This window comes from Mesoplodon bidens, assembly GCF_964165515.1.
Source record: "Mesoplodon bidens genome assembly, chromosome: 8".
NCBI classification, from domain to species: Eukaryota; Metazoa; Chordata; class Mammalia; order Artiodactyla; family Ziphiidae; genus Mesoplodon; species Mesoplodon bidens.
The window spans coordinates 54157767-54178838 of NC_138165.1; the positions used below are offsets into that span (position 1 = coordinate 54157767).

At 35.4% G+C, this 21072-nt stretch overlaps 1 protein-coding gene across 1 annotated transcript in view; it reads left to right on the top strand.

Moving 5' to 3' along the window:
- Positions 1-21072, top strand: part of LRP1B (LDL receptor related protein 1B) — a gene marked incomplete at its 3' end in the record, with an annotated part of 2330707 nt that overhangs the window by 359749 nt on the left and 1949886 nt on the right. Inside the window, exons 17-18 of the mRNA XM_081243013.1 lie at positions 3547-3674; positions 11960-12036. The remainder of the gene's footprint in view (positions 1-3546; positions 3675-11959; positions 12037-21072) is intronic.

Sequence of the window (21072 nt, forward strand, 5' to 3'; positions counted from 1 at the left end):
TATTCATAGGCTAGTTGTAAAAATAAATAATAGAGCTGAAGAGCCTAGTGTAGCTCCTGGCACATAGTAAACTTCTTTTCTCCAACCATTTATAACCAACTTTTACCAAAATGATGTTATAGAAATTATCCATTAAAAATAAGGTTCCTGCACCAAGTCACATTTTTCAGCCAAATTTTGGTGAGGACCGTTTTGAAATAGATAAAAAGTGTTTCAATTTTTAGATGGTAAAATACACCCATCTTTTAGTCACAGTTATGTTACTGTTATATTAAAGAAGAAACAAGTTTACAATGTTTATCCTTTAGGTTTAGAGTAAAGGATTCATCAATACTGAATCCCCTTTGCCTTCATTGTGCTGGTGACCTAAGAAAGCTTCACAAAGATGGGAACAAAGATTTACTGACCGAATCAGAAATTAAGGCAAAGCAGTATGATAGAAATCTTTCTTGAAACAATTATTGAAAGGTCATCTAGCTGTGGAATTAGAAAATTATACCCCAAAAAGAAGAGTTAGGGAGGCTCAAGATTTTTTCTTGCATTTTTAATTTTTCTGTTGAACATAGGATATTTTAGAGAAACTATTTTATTAGTTTTATTAATTCTTTTAAATAAGCTATGGCATTCTAATTAAAAGTTGAAGTCCTTGATCTGTCTTTAAGAGATTTGTAAAGTGCATTTTCTTATTTTCTTACCTGGAAAGTAATGCTATTTGAAATTTCAGTGACCTCTCAGGAATTACAGAAGCAAACAGAAGTGTTCCTTTGCTAAAACCTGGGAAGAGACTAATAATGCTGTGGGGAAGGCTTGATAGGCTGTAGAGATTTTCAGAACATTTGAAATTGGATGTGATTTTGCTTCAGTGATTTTAAAGGAGAAATAAAGGCAATTCAGGTGATCTTGCATGGAAGTTGTTTTATTGTCAGTTCTAATTGACTTGTATAATGCTCTTATATAATGTGCAATAATGCATAATTAGTTCTTTGACTTAACTTTAGAAATATATTCCTTAAGGTGGAGACACACTCAAGAAGATCTGAGTACACTCATATATTTATATTAATATAAAAATATGTACTTATTATATATTAACGTTTATATATGTAGGTTATATTAATCTCTCTTGTCCAGATCATCAGTAGCATATGAAATGGTTTTTGCATATTTTGAGTTTTTTGTTTAAATTCCTAGAAAATTTGACACTACAAAATCGATTGATGCAGTGCATATTAGTCAATATTTGTTCATGATTACTGACAACACATTTGTAATCACTGAATTTAATTTAGATACTGCTTAAAGATATACTACATTAGGAAGTTCTTTCCAATTATACCAAGTCTTCATGTAGAAGTTTCTAATAGGAACAAAGAATTAAACCTGTGTAGTTCAGTTTAATCACAGAGGACGTTTCCTGGGACGACATGGTGACCAACTTCCAAGGTCCCTACGGGATCTTATTAACTTGGTGAACTTACCCCAATTTGGAAATCTGATTTGTCAAATCCTTGTGATTCTCATGTTACTAAGAAACAGTCAGGACTTGCTCAAATTAACTAAGCTCATAGGGAAAGATATATAAAACCAAAGTTTATTAATTTACAACTAAATTATAATTTCCAAGGGGACTAAGGAATTCTGTCTTTTGGCCAGTTCATTCTTCTTGTAGGTAAAACGTTAGAGTAGTCAGTTTATAATCAGAAGTTTGATTCCATGAGTTTGAAATCAGATTAAGGGTAGCTAATGACTTACTGTGAATACTTAGTGGTGTCAGATGAGGTAGCAAGTCATTTCCTCAGTGACCACGTCCTCTGCTCAGAGAGTATGCCATTTGTTCATAGATTGATTTAATCTCTGACACTCTTGTTCTTTCCAAAAGTCATATTTATTATAGATTAAGGTGAAGAAATTTTCTTTGGTAAATATTTGCACCGTCAGGAGTAATGTACAACATATTTAGTGATAGTACAGAAACCCGAACACATAGTTCCCAAAGTCCTGGAACAGTACTTTAGCCCCGAGTTCTGCCAGCCATCATTCCTATAGTTGCTGAATTGTGGGGCAGTCTGGCATCGTCTGTGGGGCGGGGTGGTGGTGTACAGGGCAGCAGCCACATAACTGACATGAAAGTAGTTTGATGTTTCTAGCAACCCATTCAGCTGTCCTGGGGCATACTGATTGAATATCTCCCCGAATGCTGGAAATCTTTCTGAATATTTTTTTGTCCTGCTCACTTCTATAAATTATAACTAACACTTCTTTTAATGTTGAAGGTGGATGTTTAGAATATGAGTTATTGCAGGAGGTTATAATAGCGATACCCTCCAGGTTCCAAACTGTACCAAATGATGCCAGACTGCTATGATTTGGGGAATTGTTATATCTGCTTTTGAAATCTTTTTTCCTGTCTCTTCCTGTCAGGGCTGTCACTTCTCATTTTTATCCTTTCACTTTCCTCTAGCAACAACCCTCAAATTTCTCAGAAACTGAATCTAATTTAGATCTACTCTGAGCAGGAAAACCTGGCCAATTTCTTAGATATATGTATAAAATAACGATGAATAAATTCCAAGTCATGGATTGAGGAGCTATTTTATGAGTAAAGGGACATACATTTTAGTTTCGGACCTTATGACACATGTTGTCTGTACTGAACACCTTTTGAGTTTCTTGGAGTCCTTGAATATATTAAAAATATTCTATTTTGATTCATAATAACCACTGGATAAGTGATCATCTGTGTCACATTGTTGCAAAGGTTGAAAATCAGTAACCTATAAATGAAACCTAGCCAGCAGTTGTGATTTGATTGGCCAAAGTTTTAAAGTTTTGGTAGTCAACATTTAAAATCAGGATATTTTAAATGTAAAGCTGAATCTCTGGGTTCTCTTGAAACACAAAATGTCTTGCAACACTGGACACGTATATTAACATGAAAACAATAGTTGAGGGCTAAATGGCATCTGCTTTCTTTGATGGTGTTATGGGGTTGAATTGTTACCCCTAAAAAAGATTTGTTGAAGTCCCAATCCTGGGCACTTTAGAATGTGACCTTATTTGGAAATAGGGGGGTCATTGCAGCTGTAATTAGTTGAGGTGATACCATACTGGAGTAAGTGGACCCCTAACCCAATATGATTGGTGTCCTTATAAAAAGACTGCCATGTGAAGAGATGGAGAACAAACACATGGAGAAGAAGATGGAGACAAATTGGAGTTAGGCAGCCACAAGCCAGGGAACTCATGGAGCCACCAGAAGGTGAAAGAGGCAAGGATGAATCCTCCCCTAGAGGATTTAGAGGGTGCATGTCACTGCCAACACATTGAGTTTGGACTTCTAACATCTAGAGCTATGAGAGAATGTATTTCTGAAGTCTTAGGCTGCCCAGTTTGTGGTACTTTATGATGACAGCCCTAGGAATCTAATACAGATGTAATTTCAGACAGTTGGGTGTGACAATATGGTTGAATAGACAATAAAAATTTCTCCTCAAAAATCAATTAAATGTTGAATAAATTATCTAAAAATATCATATCCACTCACAGGTAAAAGACAAGGCCTTGGATACACAAGGCAAGAAAAAGTGACCCCTACTAAAGGAAACCCTTGACCATCAGTAAATGAATGGAATAGAAGCAGTCTTCCCACTGGCAAAGGAGATTATACAGAGGAGGTAAGATTCTTGTCTGTTTCTGCCTAAAATTTCAAGGAAAAAAAATTTACCTGAGAATTTCAAACAATAGACTTATAGCTTCCCTGGTTCTGGGCTTGTACTTTAAACTCCAGTAATCTCTTAGCAAGCTAAGAAATTAGCATAACAAGTGATCAAAGGCTGATGGCACTCTTGGATCAATAGCAAAACTGCTCTGAAGAGATCCTAAACTCAGACCTTGAAAGATTATTACAGAGAAAAAACCTCAGCCCCAGTGAATATGGAGCTTTCCAAATTTAATTACAATAATAATAATAATAATAAACCCAACAGGGTTCCCTGGTGGCACAGTGGTTGGGAGTCCGCCTGCCGATGCAGGGGACATGGGTTTGTGCCCCAGTCTGAGAAGATCCCACATGCCGCGGAGTGGCTAGGCCCGTGAGGCATGGCCACTGGGCCTGCATGTCTGGAGCCTGTGCTCTGCAACGGGAGAGGCCACAGCGGTGAGAGGCCCACGTGCCGCAGAAAAAAACAAAACAAAAAAAACCCAACAACAACAAGGTCTCCAAAAGTCCAAAATACATAGTTACAATCTACCAAATATTTAGCTTAAAACACAAACTATAGCATTAGACCTTTAAGAATTTCATATAATAGAATTATCAAACTAGATTATCAATTATGTTTAAAAGAATTAAAAAGAAATACAAAAGGGGAAATAATCATTCAACAACACTTATTGATTTTACCTAGCATAACATTTATTGAAGAGCATTTACATCAGACATTCTGCATTTTTCCAGTTACTGGAAATACAAAAATTAACCACCATCACCCACCACCACTACCCTTATCACTGTCTTTATGGAATTTATATTTTAATTGTGAGAAACAGATATAAACAAAGTAAGTAAAATAAGTTTCATGGTGAAATATGCTATGAATTAAAATAAAGCAAGGAAGGTAGATCAAGAATACTGTGAAAGAGTGTGGTTCCAATTTTACATTGAAGATCAGGGAAGGCTTCAATGAGAAAGGGATACTTGAACGTGAAGGAGTTATGTGAGCAAGTCAGATGAGTAGCTGGAGGAAGAGTGTTCCAGGCAGAGGGAATCACAAATACAGAGGCCCTGAAATGGTTACTGAAAACAATAAGAAAGCCTGTATGGCTGAGTAAGACTGAGTGAGAGAAACCATAGTAGGGGTGGCAGAAAATGAGGATCAAGAGGAATGGTAGGCAGAAATTAGAAAAACTATGGTATCAAAAAGTTCCAGAAAGGTATAAAAAAAGAACAAAATTAGAACTTTCAACAAAAAAAGTGATTGTTAAAATATGAAAGTCAAATGGATAATTAATCTGCAAATGAGACAACACTGAAGAAAGAATTAGAAAAATGAAAGGAAGCACTGAAGAAATAAACCTGAAAGCATCACTCAGAAAGAAAGAGATGAAAAATACAAAAGTTAGGTTAAATTAAAAAAAAATAAGATAAAATAAAGAAGTCTCACATATGTCTAATAGACATTCCAGAAGATTGAAGATAGGCTGTATTTGAAATGATACTAAATTGGAATTTTCCAGAAATTTTGAATTTCTAACCTGCTTCATTCAGTTTACTGCAAGTTTTCTTAAATGTGTTTGAATTTGTGACATTGCAGAATTAAGTTAGAATTTTATAGTCATAATCAAGGTGTATTAACTCTTCTCATTAAAAGGTATTTTTGTTATGAAGCACTTGCTAAAAGAACTGAAAACAAACTTTGACATTTATTTTTCACTATCTCCATCTCTTCCTTCTATTCTTTTTGACTTTGGGAAGAGAAGGGAGATTGAAATGGGTGGAGAAAGAGAAGCCAGGCTGTGCCTGATATTTGGAAAAGAACGACTGCTCTTCTAGGTGGGAGAGTTTCTAGATGTCAGCATTTTTGTTTAGATGAATAGAGTTGACTACATAAATGTATAGCTGTCCTTGATTGTATGATCTTGAAAAGGCTTATCAGAAGGTTTTACTTGCTCATGTCTGTGTGACTCATGTAAAAACTAGAACTTATGACTCTCAGTTCCAAATTTCAGCATCTACCTAAGGTAGGATTTTTAAAAACATTTTAATTGAAGTATAGTTGATTTACAATGTTGTGTTAGTTTCAGGTGTTCAGCAAAGTGATTCAGTGATGTGTATATATATATATATATATATATATATATATATATATATATATATATATATATATATATATATATATATATTTTAGAGATTCTTTCCATTATACGTTATTATAAGATATTGAATATAGCTCCCTGTGCTATACAGTAGGTCTTGTTGCTTATCTATTTTATATATAATAGTGTGTATATGTTAATCTCAAAGTCCTAATTTATCCCTCCACCACCCCTTTCACCTTTGGTAACCATAAGTTTGTTTTCTATGTTTGGGTCTACTTCTGTTTTGTATCAATATATATGTTCATTTGTTTCATTTTTTTAGATTCCACATATAAGTGATATCATATGATATTTGTCTTTCTCTGTCTGACTTACTTCACTTAATATGATAATTTCTAAGTCCATCCATGTTGCTGCAAATGGCATTATTTCATTCTTTCTTATGGCTGAGTAGTATTCCAGTGTATGTATGTATGTATGTATGTGTGTATATATATATCACATATTCTTTATCCATTCACCTGTTGATGGACATTTAGGTTGCTTCCCTGTCTTGGTTGTTGTAATGTTGCTATGAACATTGGGGTGCATGTATCTTTTCAAAGGATATATGCCCAGGAGTGGGATTGCTGGATCATATGTTAACTCTATTTTTAGTTTTTTGAGGAACGCTCTATACTGTTCTCCATAGTGACTGCACCAATTTACATTCCCACCAACAATGTAGGAGGGTTCTGCCTTGGGTAGGATTTCTGTCTCTCATGATTTGTCTAGTCACTCCTCTCTTCTTCTCTGTACATCTGACAAATTTGTACTCATTTGTACTTATTACCTGAGATTAGCTTTTGGACTTAGATGTTTCTCCAGCATATGCTTATCATTTTTATTAACCCACTCTTTTTCTTAATATTAGGTGATTTAGACAGATGAAATTTTACATTGTGATTTGTAACTAATTCACAAGACTTCCAACTTACAAAATTACAAATTACACATACAGCAATCTATTTATTCAAATAGATTACACATAATAGATCACTGTATAATAGATTACTATATATTTGAATAAATAAATTACTGTATGTGTAATATTTTGGTGGTAGAGACACCACAAAATATTTTGATTGGCAAAGTAGGAGGTCTGTGGCAAGTGAGAATTTTCACAGTCTTCTCAACCTGATGCATGTACTTTAATTGAAGAAATTAAAGCACAGATTTACTTGGTAGAGAAAATAAAGCCAAGACATATTAATTAGGATTTTTTCAAAGTTAAAAAGCATTTTTAATTTTTAAAACAAATGATAAATGTCCATGGTTAATATTGCTCTAAAATGAATTCTTTAGCTGAATTTTCCTTTTCATTCCCTTGATTCTGATCATACTGCTTATATCATAGAGTTTAATGTGCTGTGTCAATTGGAGTTCAACCAGAGAAACAGAATCAGTTAGGAGCTATATTTTAAGAAATGTATATCATGTGATTGTGGGAACTAGGAAAGCAAGTCTGAAATCTATAGGGCAGGCCATCAGGGAGTGCAGACTAGGACCTCTGGTGCATGGGATGAGACTGCTGTCCAAAAGCAGAATTTCTTCTTCAGGGAAGGCTCAAGGCTCAGCTCTCCTCTTAAGGAACTGGGTAGCAGGTAGCCAGGGATTTGTCCCAGGGAAGTATGGAGACAGTGGGGTACAGGACCACATGTGAACTGAGGCTCCAAGTCCCCTGGCTCCATCATCCAATCAGACTTTACTTACAAAACCCAAATTCAAAGATGAAATTAAAAAAAAAAAGTCAAGACAATGACCACAAAGCATTAAACCCCAAACAAAAAGGCCCCCTTCTGAACGTGGGGCCCTGGTGCAGACTGCACTGGTTAAATACATGTCCATGCAGCCAGCCCTGAGCTCAAGCCTGAGATAACTCATGCCTCCCAGAGAACAGGGCCTCCTAAGAAAGGAGGAGAAACATTTATATACCAGAGAAATACCTTCTAACCAAACCCTGTACCATCATGGTAGATTAATTCTACAGGAATGAAGGGTCACTAATGACCCATTATGAGAATTCCTTCATTCTGGAGACAGGGATAGGTTAAAGATAAATATGTGACTTGGTCTTCCTTTTTCTCATTCACTTATTCATGTTTATTAAGTCAACCAACAAATATGTATTTGCTAGCATTCTACAATGTCCTAATCTTTCTGCTAGTTTATAGGGACACAACTAGAAACAGTGTATGGTTTCTTCCTTGGAGAAACTTACTCTTAAACATATTAATATTATATTCCCTATAGTTCCTGGCATATTTAGCCAAACAACCTAATGCTTATTTAACATAAAGTAAACAGTGAACCTGACTGAATGTGAAAATGTGAAAGCAGAACTATAGGTAGTATATAAATGAACCTTAACCTTAAAACAAACCCTATCTTTCTGAAATTATTTCAACACTCCTTAAATGTACTGATTCAGGGTGTCCATTTTCTTTTCCTGCAGTGAAGCATTAAATTCACACTGGTATAATTACATTGCAAAGAGTTTGAGTAATGAAGGAGAGATGCCATGTATTTGAGATTTTTAAGTCTTTCTGCATATTTTATCATGAAAATATTCAAGATGTGATTGAAAAAATTAGTTGTTTTTAAAAGGTCATTTAAAATAACAATAAATAACATTCTCAATATTTTAAAAAGTCATATGCTTAGTCTTACATGTAATATTAGTTAGGAATATATTCAACTATGAGTAACAGAAAACCCTAATTAGTGGCTTAAATAAATTAAGGTTTCTCTTTTTCACATAACAAGAACAACAGAGACAGAAAGATGCTTTCATTAGTTCAGTGGCAGAACATTTTTGGGCAGCTGTCTCTGATATTCTAGTGACCCTTCCCTTGTGTGTTTTATTCCAATGGAGCTACAGACATTATATCATTACAGTAGTGGGTGCTCAGTCAACATTTGTTCCTATCTTTATGCTAAACAATTCTGAGAATAAGTATGCTTTCCTTTTTTTTGTGCTAGTCAATTCCCATTTCTGTGCTAAATAACATTGGGACTAGGAAGAAAATAAGTTAACTATTTGTTTCAGGAATTACCTGTTCCTTGATAAGCTAACTGTAGGCACTGGCTCTTTGCTTACCAAGGCCTACTTCAAGACCCTCACCTCATTATGTTCATCTGTTACAAAACTATCATGTCATATACTCTGCCATTTCAGGCCCTAAAACCCTAAAAATATCCTCCTCTAACCTCCCCTTTATGAGACACTCCCAAGAATCTCTCAAAGGGGTATTCTTTCACAATGTAGGGTAATCAGTAGGTTTTTCTGGAATTTTGTGGAATTTTGTCGATTGGACACACCAGAGCAGGAAGGAGGGTCTCAGCCGTATATGTCCCACTTATCAGGAAATCAAATGTTTCCAAAAATAATTACAGTGGAATTTCATTTAGATTTCACTGGCTGGAACTGCCTGTAACTAAAGGAAAAGGTAAGGGAATGGGAATCAATCAAGATGTAGCACCTGCAGATTTCCACATGGTCACTCAAAAAAAAAAAAAAAGCAGGTTCTTTTAGCAAGAGAGAAGATGATGAACAAATGGATACCAGATAGGCAACTAAACCATGGATGTCTTTTCCCGAATAATCAAAAGAGCTTCATTTAAAAGAACATAGGATAAAATTTAAAAGAAAAAAATGTCCAAAATTTAAGACCTATTGGAGAAAAGGACTGAAACATGAAGTTGGATATTCTTGTAAATGGAAGCAAAGATCTCAGTCTTCCCTAACTCAAATAAAAATAGCCTAATTGAAAAAGAGAAGATCAAAGAGCTAATGTGTATATTTTCTGCATAAAAATAATAATTTCTCTATTGCAGATAAATGCCTAGCAAACTAAGAGACAAAGAACATTTGCTCCTTTTTCACAGCTTGGACGGCAATATTTTTGAGAATTAGTATTTTTTCTTTAGGAGAGTGCATGTATGTGTATGTGTGCACACACACACACAATTGGTTCAAGAGTCTGCATTGAATGACTGAAAAAAGCAAATGTCCCTGATATCCCCACGATTCAGAATGACAGAGAAATTGAAACAGGCCCTATCTGGGTAACTAAGGAGATCAAGAGAAACTACTCAATATCATGCTAAAACTCTCCCTTCTTTATTTCCATGGTTCTCTCCCTAACCTTTCCTTCTATCTTCCTATCTCACATACAGATGCATAATGGGGAATTAATTTTTCCAGACTAAAAATTCAAATCTGTTATGTGGGTGAATGCTCTGAATTGTTGAAAGGTGGGTGACAATACTCATGGTGGAGATTGGGAAAAGGCGGTACCTTGAGAAAGAGAATAAGGAATCCAACAGCAAGGGTACCCACAAGGGGACCCCTTTACAGATAGCTGAATGTCTTAGTTAAGTTTCTGTGGACATAGAAAAAGTCATATTTATGGTACAAGTTTACTGAAAATTTGGAGAAATTATACAGAATTATATCATGGGAATATAAATATCTAAAAGAAATTCAAATATACATGTAAAACCTTTGGAGTGGTATTGTGGGACAAATGTGCAAATGAATAAAGAGAAACGATAGTCCACTCATATGTCCCATTGACAAAGCCCAGGTAATATGTAGATGGTTGTGTTCAGCTATTCCAGGAAAGTGAGTATAGGGTTACATGGCAGAGCTGAATAAGATGGAGAAGAACATGATGCTAAAAAATAGTCTGAGATCAAAAATGTCTGCTTTCTGTCATATGCCTGTGGAAGGTGAACATTGATGAAAAGAAGGTTAGATAGAAATGGATGCTTGGGTTACATTCCATCAGAGTCTTGTGCCGCAGAACGCCAAGCATGTCTCAAAAACACATTTGCTATAAATGATTAACCTGATTCTGTTCACAAATGGTATAGTCTATGATTGCTTCCATCCGTAAGGTTTGATAATCTCTGTCTCTTCTTCTTCTTTAAAAAATTTACACCGTATTGAGCTTCTCCTTTTCTGAATTCCTCTTTTCATTTATGTGCTTTATGTACTATGTACTTGTTTTATGGACTTTCCTAACATTAAATGTTCCCCTTTTAAGAACAAAAGCTGTATATATTCTTTGCATCTCCTCTAGAAGCCAACACAGCATTGAAGAAAAAGTTCTTGCTCAATGAATACATATTGAATTAAACAAATTAAATAACAATTCCAAAGACATTGAATGTATTTAGACCGAAGGTATTTAGAATGCCTACAGCATAAGCTTAAGCTTTTCCAATAAGAAAAAGGTTGTCAGGAGGAGTGATTCATGGTGAAAATGGATAACATGATTATATAGGAATGTGTATTATCTCACTTTTCTAAATTCTCTTTTACAGTCATTGAATCTGAAAATAATAGACATGACTTATTCCTGGAAAATATTGGAAACACCAAAATAAAAAACTCTTTAAATTTTTTCAAATTCACATATTAAAAAAATATTCAGTTATTTTACTGGGAGAAAGTTTATTAGTCCAAGACCGTTATCATTATCTCAATATAGGACTTAACAAGAAAAAGACCTAGCAGTTTTAGTGACATATATTTATTGGAGTGATATTGATTAAGAACTATGGTATCTTTCCCTCAAATAGTATATAAAATCAAACTTCTTGTACCCAATAATTATTTTTCTTTACCTTCTTAAGATGACCTTAGATGTTGCTTTCAAGATATTGGGTTGCACAATTTCCTTTAAAATTCATTATAAAGACAATATTAATATTTTGAGGAGATTCCACCACTGTATTTCTACAAAGAGAGGCTATTTAAAGGGTTCTGAGGGGCTTCCCTGGTGGCGCAGTGGTTGGGAGTCTGCCTGCCGATGCAGGGGACACGGGTTTGTGCCCCGGTCCGGGAAAATCCCACATGCCGTGGAGCGGCTGGGCCCATGAGCCATGGCCGCTGAGCCTGTGCGTCCGGAGCCTGTGCTCCGCGACGGGAGAGGCCACAGCAGTGAGAGGCCCGCGTACCGCAAAAAAAAAAAAAAAAAAAAAAGGGTTCTGAGCTTGCTCGTTGTTAAGATATTAGTGTACTTACTTAGCCTGTTGTACCTTCCACTGATTCTTTGTCTCAGTTTTAATGAGACATTTGCTTTTTTCCCTCCAGCATAATTTTCCTCCTTGGCAAGTTGCCAATTCAAGCAGTTTGGAACCTCTGAAGACATGATAAAAGTAGACATAGAGGTATGAACTGTATTTAATTAAATTCTGTTCAGGACAAGTAAGTAGAAGAGTGATTAATTGCTGTTCACATACCTTTCAACAACTTTTGTCAGGAGACTGTACTGGGAAGAGGCTTACTGCTAGCTTGATAATCACCAGGGTTCATTCATGTTTCCAAATGAAACCTGGGCTGGAGTTCAACCATACTTAATGCTGCATAAGCATGGCCGCCTCCTGGCACACCAATTGTATGCTAGAAGTTTGGAAGGCATCTACAGGAATTTCTTTGCATTTGGAAATAACAGTAACAATTCGTACACAAAGAATGACCATGTACGTTACAGTATCTAAATGAATGAATGTACTAATATCTATTTTTTCTCTTTCTATAAAAAAGAGGATATTACCAAGCAATCTCACATATTTTTGTCCCCATAAATAAATAATACAAAAGAGGAAAGCAATAAGAAAAAAATACGCATTTGTTTTCTATTGAAAAGATAAAAAAAAAAAAACTGAATGTGCTTATAACTGAGTTCATTTTCTGCTATTAAACATTTATCATGCACACATAATCAGTGCAGTTATCTATCAGGAAACCTTATTAAACCAGAAATGAATACTGAAAAATATCATAATTGAACACTATTTTAATTTACTTGTGAAAAAATAGAATGGAAGATGGTGGTACTGATGTTACAGTACTAATTGTATCTCCCATTACAATGCTGTAATCAGCTTTCCACAATGTGCATGAATAACCCAGTGCTAGATTTGAATTGTGATTAATAATTTAAAATGTGTAAAGAGTAAGATTCCACCAAATACAAGTTGGACAGCATGAGCACTAGATGAAAAAAGGTCAGAAACAACCAATATACATGGTTAATAATAATTATCCTTTTCAACCAGGATGAATGTCATAGTTTCTATACACACACATACACACACACACACATATTGCAATATTGTTTTCTGAAAATCAATCCAATATTAGGAAATGTGGCAGCAATTTGTATATAACTTGGGTGGTAGTATTTTATTTTTCTTCTTTTTCTTATTAATTGTATCTAAGTCAAACAGACCAGTGTTCAACAAGGTTGTTAAGTAAGTGAAGTGTTATAAAAGATGTAACCAATCTGTTTAGGAGGAAGTTTTGAGTGTCATTGTGTCTGTTTTTTGCATGAAGCTTTAAGCTGGAATAGCTGGTCCTTTTTCTTCATTTCCTGTGGCATCTAATTTACTGTCTCTGAAGAGTTTATATGCACAGCCGCATCTCAAACAACATGAGGTCAAGTGCATTTTATATTCTTTGACCAAAGGACAGCAGACTTCTGTGGGTTTAGTTTTTTATGGGTAGATTTTCAGCATCCTATTTTTGCCAAGGGGTCTATAAAGTAGCATCACTGAAGCTGTCAGCTTCCCTGACAAGATAACTTGAAAGCAGAACTGTGTGGAGGTTTTAGTTCAGCCCAGGCTCAGTGAGCCTCACAAATAGTTTAATCTGCAGTGTGTCCAAGCCAATAAGAAGGAGAGGCCAAGTCAGGGTTTGAGCTAAAGGAATCTTTTTGTTTCTTTCTTTTTTCTTGTTGACTATTTTTGAACCTTTTGAGCTGCCACTTAAGATTCCAATTTTCACACCTTTGAACATCCTAGGTTTTCTTGGGCATAATTAGGATTATACTGTCATATCAAAGTTGTAGGGGATATTTGCTACCAATGTTTAACATAAAATCAAAGCAGGTTTCATTTTTAAAAAGAGGATTAACATTCAAAAATAACACCAACTTATGCACATTCCTCACCAAAGCCAATTATCCTCCTTGAAAATACTTGATGTATTAATGTGAAAGGTGCTGTAAATATAACTCTACAGATATATTTCTAAATTTTATGCCATAAATATAGCTAAATATCATGCAGTCGGGGCAGAGGCTCTGTAAGCAAACAAATGTGATATAAGTTTCATATTTTACAACTTATTAAATGTATTACCTTAGGTAATTTGTTTATACTCTCTGATGTGTAATATCCTCACTTTTAAAGTTCAATAATGAAACCTCTTTGATAATATAGCTATGAAGATTTAATGAATAGTCCAGTTGTAACAGGAAAATAAAATTTGCTATTTTTTAAAAAGAGAGGTAATGCCACTGATCGTATGTTCTAAGGAAGTATTAGGACACCATTGGACAAGCATTTTTAACAGAGAATACCTGGTTATGGGTACTTATGATAAGGATCTAGTTTATGAACACAGGTTTGCAGCTTGGAGGAGGGCCTGCACACTGACTCAGGGTTAAAAATGCACTGATTCAGTTGCTGAGGGATCCCTCATAATTCACTTAATTTTTCTGAGACCACCTCCCTAAGCAGTATAAAGAGTGTTTTGAGTAGAATTATTTATATGACTCCTACCACCTCTAACATTCTGTCTTTTCAACTGGAGTATTATAACAAAACTGTTAAACATCCTGCATGAAAACATTCATTCCCAACAATGAACAGTTCAATTAAACATCAAATTCCAGAACATTGAAATTTTTGTAGTTAAAAATGTCCCTAACAGAACAGACCAAAATGAGCTATAAAACATTAAAACACTTATTTGTGAAAGTGTCTCTATGTGAATCCATTTTGTTGCTAGTAGTTGAAAATCTGACCCAAATTGTTATAGCTTAAAAAAGCCTGGGGAGGAAATACAATTGGTTCATTCACTTTCACAGCCCAGGAGTAGCTGTGGTCTCCTGTTAATCTTTATCTAGCAAGTGATGTATCTAAGACTTAGTGTCACTTTCTTTATTTCTTAAGGTTGTTACAATAATCAAAAATTCCTCTTTGAGTTCCATGTTGTCTGTCAGAAACGTGTAGAGCTTTCTGCTATTGTCTGAATGTTTGTGTCCTCCCAAGATTCATACGGTGAAATTCTAACCTCCAAAGTTGATTATATTAGTACATAGGGCTTTGGGAGAGAGTAGGTCAGGAGGGTGGTGCCTCCTGAATGGGACTAGTACTTTTATAAAAGAAATCCTGCAGAAGCCTCTAGCTCCTTCTGCAAGGTGAAGATACAGTCGTCTGCAACCCAGTAGAGGGCCAACAAACAATCATGATCTTGGGCTTTCAGCCTCCAAAACTGTGAGAAATAGATTTCTGTTGTTTATAAGCAACCCAGTCTGTAGTACTTTGTTATAGAAGTCTGAAGGGATTAAGACAGTCTCCCATCCTAATGTAAATTGGTGCAGCCACTATGGAAAACCCTCTGAGTTTGGTCTTAGCTATTATTCCATTTCAAGGTGGGAAAACTGACATCATAGGTAGTAACTGATAGTGTTGAGACTTCAAGGCAAGTAACCCTACTTTAGAATCATGCTCTGAAATGTCTAGACTATAGTGCTGTCAAGTTATAAAAACTAATTTCAAAATCATAACAAATAATATAAATGCAGAGTCAGGGGAGCTTGAAAGAAGGTGCAAAGGTAATTTATGCTGCCATTTCTATATTTTTCCACTGAGGAACTCAAACAGTACGGAAGGCTGAATGGAGTTTAACAGTTAAGTGACATCAGTTTTTTCTACAGAATATTGAGTTATATTCAGCTTTTATTAGAATAGCTGATGACAGGAAATTGCAAATAATTTATAGTCATTTTGAGACCATTTAGTGTGTTTTTAAAAACTAATTGCTTGACTTGAAAATTAACCAGGAAATTAGCATCGTATTATAAAACAGTTGATTATGGTCTTGTGGTTCCTCTTCCTTTTATGAAGGAAATTTTGATGTCCTTTATTTTTAAACAACTTAGTTTCTGATTCATGAAAATATACCTCTATTCTGCTAGCCAGTAAACTGTTCCAACCTCTTTGCCTCTACTTCTACTTTTTAAGCTTATCATTTGATTTAGACATTGTATGATCCTTCATTGTGGTATGGAATACAAAGAAATCAAAATTCTGTCATAGAAAATTCTAACTGGTATTTTCTATTTCAAAGGTCTTCTCTGACATCATAATAAATAATTATTTCAATATTCTTCTTAACTTCCCAGGAACAGTAGTAAGGATATACTGCTTATGGTGATGGAAGTTACTGCAAAATTTTTTTAAATCAAATTTTATGGACCTGTAGATATTTGATCACAGTATAATTTGATTATGTAGATGTAACTTGAATGTATAGAAGGGAAAATTATGATGCCAAAATGAAAGGATTCTGCACTGGTTTCATAACTCTCACAGTGAAATCAATTCATAATTACAGGTTTTTACACTCAGAAATTCATTTTAATTTTGATTTGATTTAATCTCTCCCAATTATCTTAAGGATTATATTATACCTACTTTGGAAAATGAAAAACAATTCTGACCTGACCTGATAATCATCATATTATTAATCCATTGCCAACATATAGAGCAATTAAGATAATTTAATAGTTTCTTATTTTCTACCCACCTACTTTGTAAGTCCTTAACATGAGTCCAACATTTACTACCTAATTAAGTCACAATGTTACTTGAATTTTAAGTTACGTCTTAGTAACATTCAAATGCTGATTAAAATGCTAGACTTGTTAAAATTTAAAACCAGTGTTCTGAGTTTAGGGTGAAAATCAATAAGTTAATTTCTTTTAACAGGAACATTTCTCCTGTGAACACTCACTTCCCACTCTTCTGATATTAGAACTTAGATTTTCTTTGTGGGTCTTCCCTACCCTTACTTATTTTTCTTTATTTATTGTTATTGACCCAATTCCTACGTCCAAAGGTAGGCATAACAGATTGGACCCAAAGAGATGCAAAATAATATTTCCTGGGACTTTCATGAAACAGAAGTGTCTCTTATCCTTTTCCCTTTTCTTCTAGATAGAGTGGCACAAAAGTATAAAGTCTCAAGTTAATGTATTCACTTTGGTACCAAAAAAAAGGGAAACCTGGTATTGCCAGTGGGCCGCCCCAAGAAAACTGAGAACAAAGAGGTAATACCAGAGAATGTTGCTGTGGAAAGACAGAAATCAGGTTACTCATAGCATTGTATTTACTCTGTATCAAACCTTCCCTAAAATAAATTCTACTAAAGATATTTTCAATCCAATGAGCCAATAAAACTCTTTTCTAGACACCTACTAACTAGATTTCAATATTTGTTTCCAGTTCCATTTTCTCCCTTGAGGTAAATTTACATAAGTATATTGCATAAATATTAAGTGTACTATTCCAAAAGTTTTAATATCTACATATTCCCATGTAATGCATCACCATCAAGACATATTATTCTTACAGAAGTAATTGCATGCTGCTTTCTAGACAATCATTCAAGAAGCCAACTACTTTAGGGCTTCCCTGGTGGCGCAGTGGTTGAGAGTCCGCCTGCCGATGCAGGGGACACGGGTTCATGCCCCAATCCGAGAAGATCCCACATGCCACGGAGCGGCTGGGCCCGTGAGCCATGGCCGCTGAGCCTGCACATCTGGAGCCTGTGCTCCGCAACGGGAGAGGCCACAACAGTGAGAGGCCCACGTACAGCAAAAAGAAAAACAAACAAAAAAACAAAAGAAAACAAAAAAGAAGCCAACTACTTTAAAGTTTTTTAATAGTATAGATTAGTTTTACTAGCTTTCATATAAATTGGAACCATACAGTATGAATTATTTTGTATCAATCTCAAAATAATGTTTTTGAGATGCGTCCATGTTTTTTCATGTATTAGCAGTCTATTCCTTATTACTGCTGAGTAGTATCCTATTTTATGAATATATGACCTTGTTTTCCATTCTCCTATTGAAGGACATTTTGGTTGTTTTCAGTTTTCGACGATTATGACTAAAATTGCTATGAGCATTCATGTACAGGTCTTTGAGTCAGAATATGCTTTATAACTATTTTCTATATTTTGCCCTTGTTCTGTTTTTTTTTTTCTTTTCCTTTCTTTTTATTTTTATCTTCCATTCTTTTTCTGCCTTCCCTGGTTTTAATGTAACATTTTGTATAATTCCAATTTCTCTCCTCTCTTAGTATATCAATTGTACTTCTGTTTAAAATATTTCACTGGTTATCTTACAGTTTGCAACATCTAATGTAAGTTTCTTTTTAAATAACCTTATATGCTTCATAGGTAGTGTTCCAACTTCATAAGAGAGTATTCCCAACCCCCCCCATCTCTTATAATATTACTGTCATTTTCTCACTTACCCATAAATTACACCTGATACCTTGTTGCTGTTTTGATTTTTAGTAAATGGTTACCTGCTAGATAAAAGAAAAAAGAAAAAAATTATTTTTCACTTAATTTTATGCTCTTCCTTTCTTTATGAAGATCTGAGTTTCTGACCTATTTTATTTTCCCACTCTCTGAAGAACTTCCTTTCATATTTTTGCAAGACAGAAGTGATGGCAACAAATTTCTGTTTATCTGAGAGCCTTTATTTCCCCTTCACTTTTTAAAAAAAAAATCTTTATTGGAGTATAATTGCTTTACAATGTTGTGTTAGTTTCTGCTGTATAACAAAGTGAATCAGCTATACATATACATATATCCCCATACCCCCTCCCACTTCTGTCTCCCTCCCACCCTCCCTATCCCACCCTCTAGGTGGTCACAAAGCACCAAACAGATCTCCCTGTGCTATGCAGTTGCTTCCCACTAGCTATCTATTTTACATTTGGTAGGATTATATTGCTATAAACTTCCCTCTTAGAACTGCTTTTGCTGCATCCCATAGGTTTTGGTTCATAGTGTTTTCACTGTCATTTGTTTCTAGGTATTTTTTTTTGTTTGTTTGTTTGTTTGTTTGTTTTTTTGCGGTACGCGGGCCTCTCACTGCCGTGGCCTCTCCCGTTGCGGAGCACAGGCTCCGGACACACAGGCTCCGCGGCCATGGCTCGCGGGCCCAGCCGCTCCGCGGCATGTGGGATCTTCCGGGATCGGGGCACGAACCCGTGTCCCCTGCATCGGCAGGCGGACTCTCAACCACTGCGCCACCAGGGAAGCCCTGTTTCTAGGTATTTTTTAATTTCCTCTTTGACCGCTTCAGTGATCTCTTGGTTATTTAGTGTCGTATTTTTTAGCCTCCATGTGTTTATATTTTTTACAGATCTTTTCCTGTAATTGATATCTCGTCTCATAGCATTGTGGTCAGAAAAAATACTTGATACAATTTCAATTTTCTTAAATTTACCAAGGCTTGATTTGTGACCCAAGATAAGATCTATCTTGGAGAATGTTTTAGGAGCACTTGAAAAGAAAGTGTATTCTGTTGTTTTGGATGAAACGTCCTATAAATATCAATTAAGTCCATCTTGTTTAATGTATCATTTAAAGCTTGTGTTTCCTTATTTATTTTCGTTTTGGATGCTCTGTCCATTGGAGAAATTAGGGTGTTAGAGTCCCCTACTATGATTGTGTTACTGTCGATTTCCCCTTTTATAGCTGTTAGCATTTGCCTTATGTACTGAGGTGCTCCTATGTTGGGTGCATAAATATTTACAATTGTTATATCTTTTTATTGGATTAATCCCTTGATCATTATGCAGTGTCCTTCTTTGTGTCTTGTAGTAGTCTTTATTTTAAAGTCTATTTTGTCTGATATGAGAATTGCTACTTCAGCTTTCTTTTGATTTCCATTTGCATGGAATATCTTTTTCCATCCCCTCACTTTCAGTCTGTATGTGTCCCTAGGTCTGAAGTGGGTCTCTGGTAGACAGCATATATACGGGTCTTGTTTTTGCATCCATTCAGCCAGTCTAATTCTTTTGGTTGGCACATTTAATACATTTACATTTAAGGTAATTATCGATATGTATATTCCTATTACCATTTTCTTAATTGTACTGGGTTTGTTATTGTTGGTCTTTTCCTTCTCTTGTATTTCCTGCCTAGAGAAGTTCCTGAAGCATTTGTTGTAAAGCTGGTTTGGTGGTGCTGAATTCTCTTAGCTTTTGCTTGTCTGTAAAGGTTTTAATTTCTCCATCAAATCTGAATGAGATCCTTGCTGGGTAGAGTAATCTTGGTTGTAGGTTTTTCCCTTTCATCACTTTAAGTATGTCCTGCCACTCCCTTCTGGCTTGCAGTGTTTCTGCTGAAAGATCAGCTGTTAACCTCAGGTGATTCCCTTGTATGTTATTTGTTGCTTTTCCCTTGCTGCTTTTAATATTTTTGCTTTGTATTTAATTTTGATAGTTTGATTCATATGTGTCTTGGTGTGTTTTTCCTCGGATTTATCCTGTATGGGACTCTGTGCTTCCTGGACTTGATTGACTATCTCCTTTACCATATTAGGGAAGTTTTCAACTATAATCTCTTCAAATATTTTCTCAGTCCCTTTCTTTTTCTCTTCTTTTCTGGGACCCTTATAATTCGAATTTTAGTTTGTTTAATGTTGTCCCAGAGTTCTCTGAGACTGTCCTCAATTCTTTTCATTCTTTGTCTTTATTCTGCTTTGCAGTAGTTATTTCCACTATTTTATCTTCCAGGTCACTTGTCCATTTTTCTGCCTCTGTTATTCTGCTATTGATTCCTCTAGAGAATTTTTAATTTCATTTACTGTGTTGTTCATCATTGTTTGTTTGATCTTTAGTTCCTCTAGGTCCTTGTTAAACGTTTCTTGTATTTTCTCCATTCTATTTCCAAGATTTTGGATCATCTTTACTATCATTACTCTTAAGTCTTTTTCAGGTAGACTGCCTATTTCCTCTTCATTTGTTTGTTCTGGTGGGTTTTTACCTTGCTCCTTCATCTGCTGTGTGTTTTTCTGTCTTCTCATTTTGCTTATCTTACTGTGTTTGGGGTCTCCTTTTCACAGGCTGCAGGTTTGTAGTTCCCGTTGTTTTTGGTGTCTTCCCCCAGTGACTAAGGTTGGTTCAGTAGGTTGTGTAGGCTTCCTGGTGGAGGGGACTAGTGGCTGTGTTCTGGTGGATGAGGCTGGATCTTGTCTTTCTGGGGGGCATGACTGCATCTGGTGGTGTGTTTTTCGGGTATCTTTGACCTTATGATTTTAGGCAGCCTCTCTGCTAGTGGGTGGGGTTGTGTTCCTGTCTTGCTAGTTGTTTGGCATAGGGTGTCCA